This window comes from Agelaius tricolor, unplaced genomic scaffold (genome assembly GCF_023055355.1).
Source record: "Agelaius tricolor isolate 1412-34295 unplaced genomic scaffold, bAgeTri1.0.p SCAF_82, whole genome shotgun sequence".
Classification (NCBI taxonomy): domain Eukaryota; kingdom Metazoa; phylum Chordata; class Aves; order Passeriformes; family Icteridae; genus Agelaius; species Agelaius tricolor.
The window spans coordinates 789,785-804,868 of NW_027269342.1; the positions used below are offsets into that span (position 1 = coordinate 789,785).

Here is a 15,084-nt window from a genome sequence, read left to right on the forward strand (position 1 = left end):
AAGCTGTGCGTGCCCCATGCCCCAAGGGACATCCCTTGCTCAGGGCAGGTTGGATGGGAGTCTGACGTGCTCTAGTGGAAGGTGTGCCTGCCCATGGCAGGGGAGTTGGAACTAGGTGATCTTTGGTCCCTTCCAACCCAAACCATTCCATGATTTTATGAAAATGCAACTGGGTACAAATCAACATGGACTTCTCTATTATTTTTAAAACAATAAAAACTCTTATGTGTTTTTTTTTTTAAATACATCAGAGAGTCAGCTGCTGGTAACTCTGTTCACGTAATCAAAGAAGCAACTTTCCTTTCAGCAATGGTCATCTAATGGTACTCAGTGATTTTGCTTTTCAAAGATAAGATGGTCTACTTGGGTATTATACACCAAAATCTCTTTCTAGTCTTACCTTAGACCACTGAAATAAGGCCACAACAAATAACACCTGATGACCACCTGTCCTAAATGGTGTGCCTGCTTCCTCCTCCTACAGGAAAATATGATGTAACTATACAAAAAATTAAGAGGAAAAACCCACAGCAATGTCTGCATGGCTTGGTTTGAAGGCCTAAGTACAAGCATATATTTTTGGAAAGCCTATTCACAGGCCTTTATCAGAATGTCTCGTATCCCTGACCTCAGCAGAGTTCAACACTGATAAAGGACTAACTGCACTCAAATTCTGTTACACTATTGATAATTTCTGTGATTATTTACCACAGCAGCTCAGGAGGAACTCTTCCCTAGCAGCAAAGAGCAAGAGAAGTAATTTACATTCTAAACCCAAGCATGAAAGCTCATCCTAATGCATCAGCGACAATCAATTTGCATCAAGCTGATAAAAATACTGCTAGAATATCTGGTAAAACTGCAATATAGCATGAGAATATGCCATTGCAATGTAATGTAGAACAGCATAACAAGACCCTGTCCACCCAAGGCCCACACTTGGCCTCTCGCTAGCTGCACGGCTCAATGTCTAATCTGCTGTTGTCAAAAAACAAACACCTCCCCCAACCAAACAACAACAAAAACCAACAAAAACCCTCCAACAAACCAAAACAAAAACAACCACCCAAACCAAGCAAACATGGCCATAGACTAAAACACAGAAAGTCTCACTGAGGCAGCAACACCAGGAAGTCCTTCTCTACATTGAGGGTGGCAGAGCACTACAAGAGGCTGCCCAGGGGAGTCACTGGGTCTCCCTCTGGGGACATCCAAACCCCACCTGGACACACACCTGTGCCACCTGCTCCAGGTGACCCTGCCTTGGCCAGGGGGTTAGCCTGGATCATCTCCAGAGCTCCTTCCAAACATAACAATTCTGTGAAAATAAATGAAACCAAAGAAACGCCCCAAAACTACTCAGACATCAGAGGCACTCACAAACATGACTGTTGGTTAGGAATTGCACCCCAAACTGGATAGTTGTGCTAACCAAACTTAGCAGGACACACAGCTCTGGACTTCTGGATTCTTCCCTAACACGAATAAAATTAGTAATATTTACTATTGCTGACACAACAATATAAGCCAATAAAAAACTTAGTGTCTTTACTAATTTTTAAGGAAAATGTATACAAACATATGAAATGGTTCACAGAACCCTCTACCAAAAAGAACAGATAGCCCTCACTTGCAATTATAAAAAAGAGGTCAAAGAAGCTCTCATTACTAGTTATTTTCTTCAAAAGGTTATCTCTTTAGTTTAACTTTGTTCTTAGCATTTAAATGACTACACTTATTTAAAACCAATCAGATTTTAATCACTAAGCTGTCAAGAAAAAAACAGCTTACTTAATGCAAACAGAACATTTCAAGTATTCACATGAAAAACAAAGACCTACCACACGGACTAGCTGGTCCACACTCCCTGCAACAGAGATTAAGGCTTGTCAACTTTGATCATGTACATAGAATCAATTTTTACACAAACACACCTAATTCATGTGTGAGTGAAAAGAAGCAACCCACAGAAGGCAAAACCTGCATGTATTTCCAGCTTGTTTATAGACAGAAACAGTATGTGCATTTTCCCAGCAATATGCATTTTACAGATGAACTCCAACAAACAAACTTGGCTTATGAACATCTGTCTTCTTGGTTATCTCCACAGGACAAACATGGGCATCTTTTCACATCATCACAGCTATTCCACAGGCAAGGAAGTACACCCCAGCTCTTACCTAACTAAAGACCACTGACCAACGTAAATTCACACGGAAACAACTAAAATCGATACAAGGTGGACAAAACGCATCCTTGCTAAGCTCCCTTAATAACATGATCTGGTTTGTCTTGCTCTTGCTCATTTTGAAGAGGTCTGGTTCCTCCTACCTCGAAAGACTCAATTTTACTGGCTCAGTAAACCAAGGCCAGTAAAACTTGCCACACAGCTTGAAACCTGCTCCTAACACAGACACCTTTAAGCTATTGACACCCTGTTTCCTCATTACCAATTTAATAATTTGCTTCCATTAACACACCCATTTTTTTCCAATTTATCACCAGCAAAACTATGAAGATAACATTAAAAAAATAAACACCCTGAAAGTTCACAGAGTGAAAAGATCTCTATTGAAACTGGCAAACTATTTTTAATGCAACAAATGAAATTATGCTCTGCAAATATTTGTCAGATGACACAATAAATAACAATCTATCTTATATTCACTACCCAATCTAAAAAGTGTAAAGTAGATGCAGTGATTTATTTTAATTTTTAGTTGAGGGACAGGTGATCAGATTAGAGATTTCAGAGACTACCTTAGGGGAAAAGGTGAGGAAATGGGCAAAACGTGATCACTATTTGTGTTTTTCAGCAAACACAAAGAATGAAGAAGGCAATTTTATTTTAAAAGATCCATAGCTTTGTCAAGTTAAAACAGTTTCTTTTTTCCACGTACAAAAAGATAGTCAACTTCACAAATATTTACTGCCATTAACAGTAGAGTTAAATGATTATTCCATCTTAATAAGAACACTAAATATTCAAAGGTTCAAGACAAATGGAACCTTTTCCTGCTTTTCATTAGATTTACCACAAAATAGTTAGATATAAGGACTATTTATGGTAAACATATTAGAGTGAAGCAACCATCCCTTACATATCAGACTGTATTTTGTACAGCATATAGATTAATTAATGAAACAGCTTTCAGAAGTAATTCTGTACCACCCAGCTCAAGAAATTCTCTACCTACCACTGAATTAAAATAAAAATGGTTTTGACAAAGAATGTATGCACTTTGTCCCTGCTGGTCTTTACTATCTATATTTTCTTTTCTTTCATCCATACTTTGTATTAAGAAGTTCATCATGGAAGGCAAACAGAAGGATATAATCCTGAGAAATTTCCACAAGATTAAATATGTATTTCTTTGCTACCACAGGAGCAATCTGTCTGGCAGCATTGCATCACATTCATCTCATAAATACATTTGAATACTGTATGGCTAAACAGCTGCCAGTAGAAAGCAATGGCTGAATGAATGGATGTTATTAGGTAACTTGAATGTCTTTGTACCTGCAAATAGAGTATTGAAGGGCAGAGTGAACTGGCGCTTTCCTGATGAACTCACAGGGCCTATAGCTCAGGAAGAAATGTTGAGAGCTTGCTTATTCAGTACATCTAGTTGTTTACTTTCTGCACATGAAGCTTAACATGCTATTTAAAAGGTATAATTTATGTTTCCAAGACAGCTCCAGGCACTGCCTTGTTTGGAGTTGCTTACCAAGCAACTATCTTTCTCCAAACAAACTTATGTGCAGAAGGGTAAAGGGCAGTAAAGGTATTATTGGAAGGAAATCTCTCCTTAGGCCAGAAAAGAATAACTAAACTTGTGTATGTTAAATCCCATGGGGAACTGGACACTGAAATAGCTGAGTGTAAGTGATAGCAAGACAATCTATCTACAATCTTCTTGAAAAGAAATTAAGGCAGGGATAATATAAAGTGGGATTGTGTAGGCAACACAAAGGCAACACTCCCAAACTTCATTCACAGTTCTTTGCATAAACGTTCACATTTTCCCTTACACACACACACACTCCCCACAGCAGAGAAAACCTACAGTAACCCATTAATTAAATGAGTGTGCTGAAACCTAAAGCAGTTAAACTGCATTCTGCAATCCTGGATTCAACACAGTTTACTTATTGCTCATTAATCTCTCCACAGATGTTATCTCTGTAACAGCAAAAAAAACTTAAAATATGACCAAGATTTTCAATGTCTTAGATGCCGCTTGCGCTTCATTCACCACCTTGTCTAAATGCATGCACCATATGGCAATAAGTGTGCTGAGTTTCCAGCCCAGTCCTTCCCCAAAAGCCTTGGGCTACCCTGTGAAAACTGAATGAAAGCTATTTGCAGTGAAAAGCTGCTAAAGAAGAGCTGCAATAGAATCTCCTCCTTCCAAGGAGTTGCACACCTGGAGAAAAGAGCCTTCCCAAGGCATCTGCAGTGCACTGCTGCTGCTGAGAGGATGGCAGCACAGAAACAGGGCCTGTTTGTGCTTTCACCTGCACATGCAGTGAGGCTCTGCTGAGGCTTCTTGGGTGATCTGCACATATTCTCTGAAATTATACCATGGGTTAACTGCTTTTAAAATACAAGGCAAATAGGGAGCAATATCCTGTATTTCGAGCACCCTGTACACTTCAGAGACACATAAACCAAAGGGTGACTATTTCACAGAGACAGGTTAAGAAGCAATCCCATTTAAGGCTACACTTGTATGTCTGAGCTCCCAAAGGAGTTAAATGACATCTATAACATGGACAGATCTTAAGGCTTTCCCAACAGTTCTGCAAATATGAACTGTTAAGATATCTGCTGTCAGCCTCAAAAGAAGCATCTGCTAGCACTGCTCTGCTGCAGGAACCTGCCTCCTTTACCAAACTTTAAAATTTTGCAAGTCACTCACTCCAAACTCTTTTAGCAAAGCCCTCAGATTAGGTTGCTAAACCAGATATCCACGGGCTCCTGCAGATTTCCACTAATGTACAGTAGAGCTAAACAGAACTCACCACTACCACACATGAGGAGCCTTCTACTTCAACACAAACATAAGCAGGGCTCAAATCCCAAGGGAGGGTGCTACTACTCAATGGCTTTTCTTTCTTTAAATTAGAGATGCAAAAAACTTGTAAGGCTGAAAATGGTCATGTGCAAAACTACCTCTACACTTTGCCTGTTGATTCACACTGAGATTCATAAGTTCTCTTAAGAAACTACTTTTCCATTTGATAGTTCAAGGAAGGCACCAACAAGTAAAACTTATTCAGTACACGGGAGGACAGCAGACACTATGTAATTCTTGTTCTTTTTCTCAGTAACAGCACAATGCAACTAATGCATACTCTTTGGAAAGAAGTGGATTTTTTTGAAAGAGGTACATATATCATAAACACTGTAGAATCAATCCTCAGTTGCTCCAGGTACCTCTAAAGTGTATCTCTTGATGGGCACTTGCAGGCCAGAGACGAAACACTCCCACTGAATGCCTATTCCCACTAAAGATGCCAAAGGACAAACTGGTGGGAAAGTCAATTTGCACAGTGAAGTGGCCAGCAGTATCAATCCTGACCTTTTCATAAAAAAATAAATCAGACTGGGCACCAAATTCACTGAGGCAAGTTCAATGACAAATGGTACGAGGGACAAATTTTTTCATGTTTACATTATTATTCTGCTATTCTCTGTTCTTGATGGCACTGAACCAACCCAGACCAGGTGATGCACTTTGCCTGAAGGACATAGGGAATATATCTGGTGAGGCAAACACCAAGGGTATTTGAATATTTATCTGATGTTTGTTACAGAATTTCTCCCATTCATGCTTTTAGACAAAAAAAAACCCAACTTATTTTGTGTAAGTGAAGATACAATCACAGTGCAAGCAGTCCTACTCTTAAATGGGATTTCAGGTATATTATTGTTTTCATGCTAGCCTCTTTTGAATACACAGACTTGTTTTACTGGCGTGGTTACTCAGGAGAGTTGAAGAGTTTTAAGGAGGAAGAACCGGTCTTGCTGCAATGCTGCAAAGTATTCTGCTGAAGAAGTAAACAACTGCCACTTATTATACCAAAAACAAATTAAATCCTTGCTTAATCCTCTTGAACATTCGAGATATTGTTAATTTTTGGTCTGAAAACTAGAGACCTGCCTTTGCAGTAAGCAGGTTACAGAAAAAGAACATGTAAACAAACTAGTTGAAATTTCTGAGAAAAATGTCAAGCAAGAGCGAGTAAATTCTAAATAAATGACTGACCTGATATTGAAGAGATATAATGCCTCCAGTAAACACTTAGCCACAGTAACACAGAACCAGATTTGCCCTTGCAAAAGACATGGATTTTCTACACCCACCAAGACTCACACTAGGTTCTGTAAAATATTAACAGTTTGGTCAATATTAGCCCATCTACTTCCATTATGGTTTTTTTAAACCCAAATGTTAAAGCCAAGAGCAGTAAAAAATTTCCAAAAGGCAGAAGCCTGTGCAGGCCCAAATCATTCTCAGAGTAGGACTCTTTACAATGAACCATTTCCCTTCTCTCTGCCCAGCTAATTCCAGGAAGGCCACCAAGACCCCAAGAGGACACACAGCACAGTGAACATCTCATGTCTCAAGAGAGCAGCTACTTGAGTGAAACTGTAAATAAGGGAGGTGAACAAGAAATATGTAGATTGCTGCTGACAATGGCTTTGCAAAATTCCCTTAAAGAACGTGTAACTCAAGCAACCACCTTGCAAACGGTGCAAGGCTCCTGGCAATAGGTTAAAGGACTCCTAATTTGCAGGAGTAGCTCACAGAACTGCTGAGAGCTCTACTACAGGCACGTCCCCCAGTCTGGGAAAGGTTTCCCCTAGTTTAAAAAAAAAAAATCAACATATTTCTAGGGCTTCCAACCATGGCACCTGAAAAAGATGGCAACCTCTCTTCACAGCTTCTACACGTGGGAGTGGAGTGGAGTGAAAGTCAGATGCACCAGTTCTGCCACATGGAGAGCACCATGCATGTTTCCAGACACAGCGTCCCACTGCACGAGAGAGGGCCTGCACTCCACAGTCACAGGTTTCAGTCTCTTCACTTTTCCAGATAAACAAACTACATCCACTGCTAATCTGGATCAGCATTTAGAAAACAGCAAGGAAACTTCTCCAGTAAGAGATATTTTTAAAATAACATGAGACTAAGTTTAATAAAGGACAGCCAGGATATCCCACCTATCAAACTCTAATAACAAAGAAAAGGACTGAGGCTATGCACCCCCGACTCCTTCTGACTGGCAAGGGGCAGCCAGCTTCTCCAAACATCCTTTCCTGACCTGCACCATCTCCTCCTCCAGCAACAGGAGATAACTGTCCTGCTTTCCTGCCACAACCCTAAAGCCCTGAGTGCAGAAAAAACAAATTCTCCCTTTACAGGCTAACACGCTGCCACGTCCTGCTTGGACAGCAGGGAACAGGATTTGCATTTTGTGCTCTGAAAGAGGAAACCATAGGCACAGGAGAGAAAGTCCAGGTACATCCCAGCAGGACCCACATCTGCACTCATGTCTTCTGCATCTGCTGAACACCAAACACAACCCCCAGAGTGCCCACATGGTTCAGAAAGAAGCACTGCACAGTATCACACCCAAAAGAATGAAACACAGCCACAGTGAGCTGTGCTGCATGGTCCCTGCAATCCACTGCATTAGTGCAATGCCAACCCAGCACTGTTCCACATCTGGGCTTCCTGTGCCACCACTGAGCAGTGCCAGGCAAAGCACAAGAGCTGCAGCAAGGGCTGAAGTGCTCCCAGCAAACCTTGTCCAGCCCCACAGAGGGCTCTCCAGGATGGGATGAAGCAGTCCATCTGTCCCATGTCAGGGACATGGCTGTGGAAGCACAGCCATGCTGCTCTCCCCACCGGGCACTGGGGCAGCCTGTCAATCTGTAACCCTGCACCTGCCAACAAGGGAACAGCAAAACCCCCCAGTTAAAACATGTTCAGATATACAACTGCATCTGCAGCATTATGAAGCTAAATTAAACAGGTTTAGGCCTTCCCTGTGTATCTCTGAAATTGCACATTCATTTATGATTCACTACTAATCCTGTAACCGTTTAAAAGTCCAGACACATCTGATTAAAAGTTTTAGGTGAAAAAATCCTTGCAAGACCTAGCATTTCACCACAACTGGTTGGAGAGAGAAAAGGAGGAGGCACATCACTTTAAAAGAAAAAAAAACAAAAAGCCTTCATATTTTAGTAAGAAAATGTTTAAGTGATATTCTTATTTCCCAAAATCAAACATATCCCTGACAGGGATATGTCAGACCACAGTCCACCAGGGAATACCAACATCACCTGGTCAAAAATAGCTATCTGTATTTTAAAAAACATGTTACCATATTGGCTGACATTATGCATAATGCCATAAGTTGGCTATTACCCATTCAAATTCAACAGCAGTTTTCAGACACCAACTTTAAACTGTTATTTTTGAGATCACTACAAGTCCTTTCTGTGGTTTTGTAAGAGATTTATATCATCATTGTGCCTTGAAATTCTCAGTGAAGCTGAAATACAGATTCTCTTTCAGCAACAGGAGTATGTTTCTGGGAAGTGGAAAGTGCTGACCTTGTCACAATCCTCTAACAGTTAAATCATTCAGGAGTAAAGTAAAATGGATCCTGCTATGTCAAGTATGTATTTTAAAACAAATGACACACGATTTGAAAATACTGGAAACTTTCAGCTCCAGTGAAACTCGCTGACAGGAACTTAGAACTTTAAAAAGAAAAAAAGGCAAAAAGCTCAAATGTTTTGCAGGTACATCACAGGCCATTTTATCATTGTTTAATTATACTTCCCAAGTACCCTTATATCTACTGCTGCATGTTTTTCCAATTTGGACATAGCAGCTTTATTTGGAACAAAAGTGAATGAATCTGGGCACGATTCTGAAGAAAACTCACAGACATATTTAGAGTGAGGTCAGTATTTACACAGTAACACCAAGATCTTCCTGTTCTCTGTGTGAGCTCCTGTGACAACCTTCCCTGCACACAATTCCCCACCAACACCACCAGCTGACCACCTCTCAGCAAAGGAGATACCAATAGCCACCCTCCACTTCTTCAGCAGGGCAAGCTAGGGGTGGCAGGGCACTGAGAACCAACACCACATGACTGCAAAGCTCTTGTCAGACCAAAGCTTGAGAACATCTTATCCCAAACTGCAACAGTACCTGAAAGGCAGACATGAAAAACTACAGAAGAGTATTTTTTCTGTTGCAAAATCCTAGGTCACTAGTGAAGCAGATGGTGAACCCACCAGGTGGAGAGGATGGCCTCTAATCCATGACACACTATTGAGATCTCTGTAAACAAAGGGCTTGTAGCATTTAAAACTCTGCTGCTTCAATTTACAAGTTTCTTCAAATAGGAACGGCTGCTTCTGCTCTTTCTACCTTAGTCTCCTATTTCTAGGATCATACAAATCTCTCTGATTCTTCCTCAAGCTATTTTTGACATTCTGCTTCTTCCATAGAGAGACCCAAAACCACAGTTTGGCAGCACAGAGCTGCTGCCCGAAGCACGCTCACCCTGAGCAGAGTAACTGCAGCCCTGCTGAAATGAACCAGCCCCATCCACCGCTCCCCTGCGTGTCTGTAAAACAAGGGGCAGGCAAACCCGGGCTGCTGGCAGTCACCACACAAAATAAACAGAGCCCCAGCTCCCACCCATTCCCAACCAGAGGCTCATCTTTAGGAACAAGGTTTTAGGAAAGGCCCAGGGGTGGCTGAGAGGAAGATCTCTGACATCCAGAGTTATTCCCAGAGCCCTGCAGCCACCGTGCTCTCTAAAATGTGATATGGGTGCTCAGCCCTTCGGAAATCTAGGCCAGTAATTTTCTCTGGGTAAATAAGAGCTTGTGTTCTGCAAAAATTGCTGGCTTAGATGTAGAGTACAAAACAAACAAAGATCCTTGCAGAGGAGGTTTTTTTAGTTTTGTTTTGTTTTTTAGTCCTTATATTACAGCTTCCATATTTTCCCTCTCAAGGAGACAGTTACTAGCAAATTTCTCTCAAGAACTGAAATGGTAATTATTTACCTCCTTACTAGCATAAGCTTGATTCTATGCTGCAGACTTATCTTAGTATTTATTGCCCAAAATCACACTTACAAGCCTCTGCCAGTACACATCAAACAAGGAATTACATATGATACAAATCAGCTCCATGTACAAAATAAATGCCAAATACCTGAGAATTACCTGCTATGGCAAAATGTTGGGTTTTTTTCTGGGGGGGATAAATGGTGAAGAGGAAAACACCAAATTTGATACCAACAAAAACATTAAAAAGGCAAAAATATTTAACACTGAAACACCAACAGCTTCATTTTGTGTACACTACCTAAAAGCATCTACTTTTTTACAAGACTGACAGATAAATTGGCCAGCTTAAAATGAAGATAAAGACTCCAATCCTTGGGTGATATATGCTGGAAAGACTGTTGCTGGAATCACTGAATGTTCACCAAACTGAAATACTCCTCCTGTCTGTGGGATTTCATGAGCCTGTACAAATGTAACAGTATTTCTGCTGACTTACAGGAATATCCAAATTGAAATGACATGACCATGTCTTTCTAAAAGAAGGATGGAATTACTACTTGCCATCACATCACCAGTAGGTAGCACAAGCAAATGAAAAACTAAATGGTTTACCTGCAAAACCTTCAAACCTGTAATTAGATAAGGCTTTTCTACCTCAGAAGAATTGCAACCATGCTACATTTTCCAGACTCAAGGTCACATCTGGACATCTTCACTTTTCACCATAACAACTCTACCAGACAGCATTAACAAAACTCAGCCAGGTCCTTCTATACTTAAGACATCTGACCAGAGTAGCACACTAAATATCTCTGTCTTTGCACCAGATGTATCAGGAGAAGACACCTCACACCTCCCTACTACATTTTATCATCATCCTACAAAAAAATAACAGTGACAGATAAAAATACAAAAAAATGGGCAAGCTTTGCTCACCCCAAACAGAACCACATCATTTTGCCATTTATACACAGAGCAAGGGATCTCACTCAATGGTGAGAGCATGGAGGAACCTCCAGATAGCATGTATTCCAAAACAGAGATCAACAACTCTCTGTGATTGCTGAAGCAACGTCTAGTGAAGAACAAGTGAAAAAAGGATCTCAACTGCCACATCTCAACCTCATAAAGCTAGTGCACAAAAGCACACAGAAATACAGCACTATCAGGTTAAATGAGCAATAAAACCCAAAAGATCAATATGACAATTTCATCCTGAAGGTTTATCCCCTAGTCTAGGGCAGCCAGAGCTCCCAAGCCCCCCACCTTTCACACTCAAAGAAAGCAAAATTAAAGCTAGGGACACTACCCTTCCTTCTTTGTGCAAAAATACACACAAGAAGCACTAGAATGAAAACTACCTGTATTGTTTTCTTATTTGAAGTGCCTAAAACATAATAGCAGGCACTGACAAGGGGCTGTATTCCTCATGGTTGTCAGGCAAGACCTAAGTCAGCCAGGCTCATAGAAAATCTCTCCAAAAGTAATTATCTAGAATTCCTTGCTCTAATCTCCTGCACAAGACTCATACAAGTATTAAACCTTGCTAACTGGAATTTGAGTTCTCAAACTGACATCCATGAGAAGCACAAGCACATGTGTATGCCTTACCACAATTTCCTCTCAACTAGCATGAAGTTTTCTGGAACACGGCATGTGAAACAACATAGCAAAAAATCAGGAGCATAAAGCATTAAAAAAAACCAAACAAAACCCATTTTCATATGCTTTATATGGTGCACAGGCACCACTTACTCATATCAGAAGGATGGTGGAGCCATGACCAACAACAAATGATCTGCTCCTTATTCCTCTTCAGAGCAACCTTTTATAACCTTCACCTTGAATGCCCTGCCCCTGTGTGCCCTCTGCTCCCTGTGGGGTTGCTCAGCACCCCTGGGCACTCCATGGCTCCTCAGCTTCATCTTCACCTGTCCTGCACAGCTGGAGACAATCAGGGATCCTGCACAGCCCCACTCCAATCACCACTCACCCTGTGCCCACAACGTGCACAGACTACAGTTATTTTGCAACCAAGCAAATTGAACCTTCATAAACAGAAGAATGGCAGGTGGCAATTAAGAGTTACATAAACACCTACCTAAATTATACAAATGGTTGCCTACAGTGAAAGTATCAAGCATTTATCCTTGCTCATGTCATCCCAACTCCCTGTGAGCTCGTCCCCGTCAATCCCATCCCCTCAGAAAGGTCTGACCTGGTGCTGTCATCTGTCTTTCCTGAGCACCTGTACATCTCCCAGTAATCTCTTCACTGAGTTGACTGCAGCTGGGACAGCTTTATTCAAATTCCACCATCCAAAGTTCACCAATGACTCAAAAGCAGTGAGCAGATATTCCATGTTTTCAAGCTGCTCAGTCTGAGAGAATTACCCTCAAGAGATCCCACCATTCTCTGGTAATCACATAATCCCCCACTATCACACCAGCCCCTCTCTCCCTGCTTTCAAACCACCACAGTAAGCAAGAGGCTGCAGGGGATCAATCAAGAGCTGAATAAACAGAAGTAAGGAATGGGAAGGGTATTCTGTAAGGATATGCCTTTAAGGCTCTACAGAAACCCCTGTCTGACCATTCATGGCAGCACCTGGGAAGTGAGGCTAAATGATTAGACTTAACACAAAGAAATTAGGACTTCAGGAAAACAGAACCAGTAAAAAAGTAAACACCAGGTTCCTTCCATAATTCTCAACTGCCTTGGAACTCATTCACTGCCAGCTTCAGTCATGAACAGCTTTCTTCTCTCATAGCCAAAGCAAAAATCTGGGCATAGCTTTGCTTTAGTATCACAGAACATCACCTGTAACACTCTTTCAGCCACCTCTGTGCTACAGGCTCTCTGCTGCCATGGCTGTAATCAAAAACTAGCCCAGCAGCAATGCTGAGGGGCTCTCCTGACATCATGAAGGTGCCTGACATAGAGAACAGAAAAGTTTTCTTCTCTTCACATAGCTAAGCTGCTTTGCCATGAGACAAACATGTCACGTAGGAGTGTGATTTTATTTTTGTGTCTTCTTCTTCCACACTAACCAACCAAACATCTCTGGCAAAACTACACATTGTCCAGTCCAAGCAGGTCAGAAGTGAGTTTTCTATTGCCTCCAAAACTGTCTTCTACATACCCTAAACTTCTAGTGCCCTGACTTCAAGAGAGACTGGTTAAGCTCAGAAGCACCAAGAAGCCACCAATTATTTTCCTTCGGTAAATAAGGAAGCAGGAACTGAATGCAAAGAGGGATCAAGAGTATCCTCCACTGCCACAGCACCAGATTCTTCTCAAGTTCAAGAAAGATTCTTCTCAAGTTTTAAGAGCATAAAATCAAAAGCTACAAAAATTCATTCCAAAGCACATTTCAGTGTGTGCAGCCCTCCTCTCACTTTAGCCATAAGTGTCACATTGCCTGTATGAAATTTACCTGCACAGTAAGGAGGAACTTACAAAATGAAACTCTTCGGCAGTTTTCTCTCTAACGAGTGTTGGCTATGGTGACTTGTGCCCATTAGACAACTTATGTCATGTTGCAGACACTCAGGGATGTACCAGTCTATTTTATAAGACAGCCAGACAATGTAGGAGCCATAAAATCTTATGCTTAAATGCAGCTTTTACCAGAGAGACTTCAAGAACCTTACTAATTTGGGTAACTTCCCTGTTTTCTCTGTGAAGAGAAGACTGTTTAGCAGTAATTCCAAGGGTTCATGACAGCAGCGTCTAACTCCCTACCCCAAACACTCAGAAACCACCATTTCTTCCACAGAAAAAATATCACAAATCGAGCTCCCACTTAACACCTTATAAGCACAAAAAAAGGAACAAAATATTTAAGCACAGATAACAACTGAGACCAGATGCAACTTCTACCATTCATCAACTAGTACACAAGAAAAAAGGCCCAGTAATCTTTCTCCACCCAGCCTGAACAAGTAAAAGAAACAATCCAAATATGTAGGAGAAATTGGAAACCTCCTCAGTAAACTAAACACCCAGTAACTATGAATCAGACTCCCTCTGCATATTAAGCGTGGGCAAACAAAGACAAAGAAAAGAATGCAATTTTCCAAGGCATACACCTCTGCTGTGTTCTGACAAAACAGCGATTCAGTACCGATGTGAAACGTCGCACTATCGTTTGCCGTAGTGTGCTGGATGACACGCTGTAAACACGGCAAAGCTTTAGTAATACCAGACTTGACCACTGGCCCATACCAGACCTTGCTCCACCCTGTGAAATCTGCGCTGAGAAGTGGGGCAAGACTGACAGGTTTTATTGTGAAACTTAACAGGTTTGTGGATTAGCAAAGCTACCGTATTGAAAGCTGCAAATCCCTCCCCGGTCATGTCTCTACAGAACCGTGCTCATTCCTCAATTAAAATTCTATTATTAAAGTTACCAAAACGCCACGCAAGACCTACCAGTTTCTGCCTGCTTTACAACATTACCATAGAATAGGGGATAAAATGGTGGTTTTTTGGAAGAGTTCATGTTTTTCTTCATTCACGAGCAAAACTCGACAAACCCCCGATGTTTGGCTATGCTGGCTTTTTCCAAGGTTCCCCTGTGCTTTACCATCGTGAAGATTTTGTAAAAGCGAAGGCACCGTATTTAACCAGACTTACGCGTTCTTCGGGCTGAAAACGCCTTTAACTTTCGGGAGCAAACTGACCAGCAATGGCAACCGGTTTCTAGAGAGGAACGAGGAGAAAGGCGACCCGGGGCGCGGACGCACGCTGAGGCAGGCACACACACCCGAGCGAGGGCAGCAGCTCCCCCCCGCCTCAGGACGGCACCGGCATCGACTCGGGCCCCACCGAACCCCCGAGCCTCGCCTTTCACCGCCGCAGGCTCCGAGCGCCTTCCTCCCAGCCTTTACACCGCTCCCTTCGGGCTCGGCCGGCTCCCCTCGGCCGCCCGGAGCCGCCCCAGGCCCTGACGAGCTCACCTGCCCCGG

The 15,084-nt window shown here is 41.9% G+C and overlaps 1 protein-coding gene across 1 annotated transcript in view; it reads right to left on the reverse strand.

The window, feature by feature from the left end:
* LGR4 (leucine rich repeat containing G protein-coupled receptor 4) overlaps window positions 1–15,084 on the reverse strand; it is a 74,415-nt gene that overhangs the window by 58,548 nt on the left and 783 nt on the right. The gene's annotated exons all lie outside the window — the stretch shown is intronic.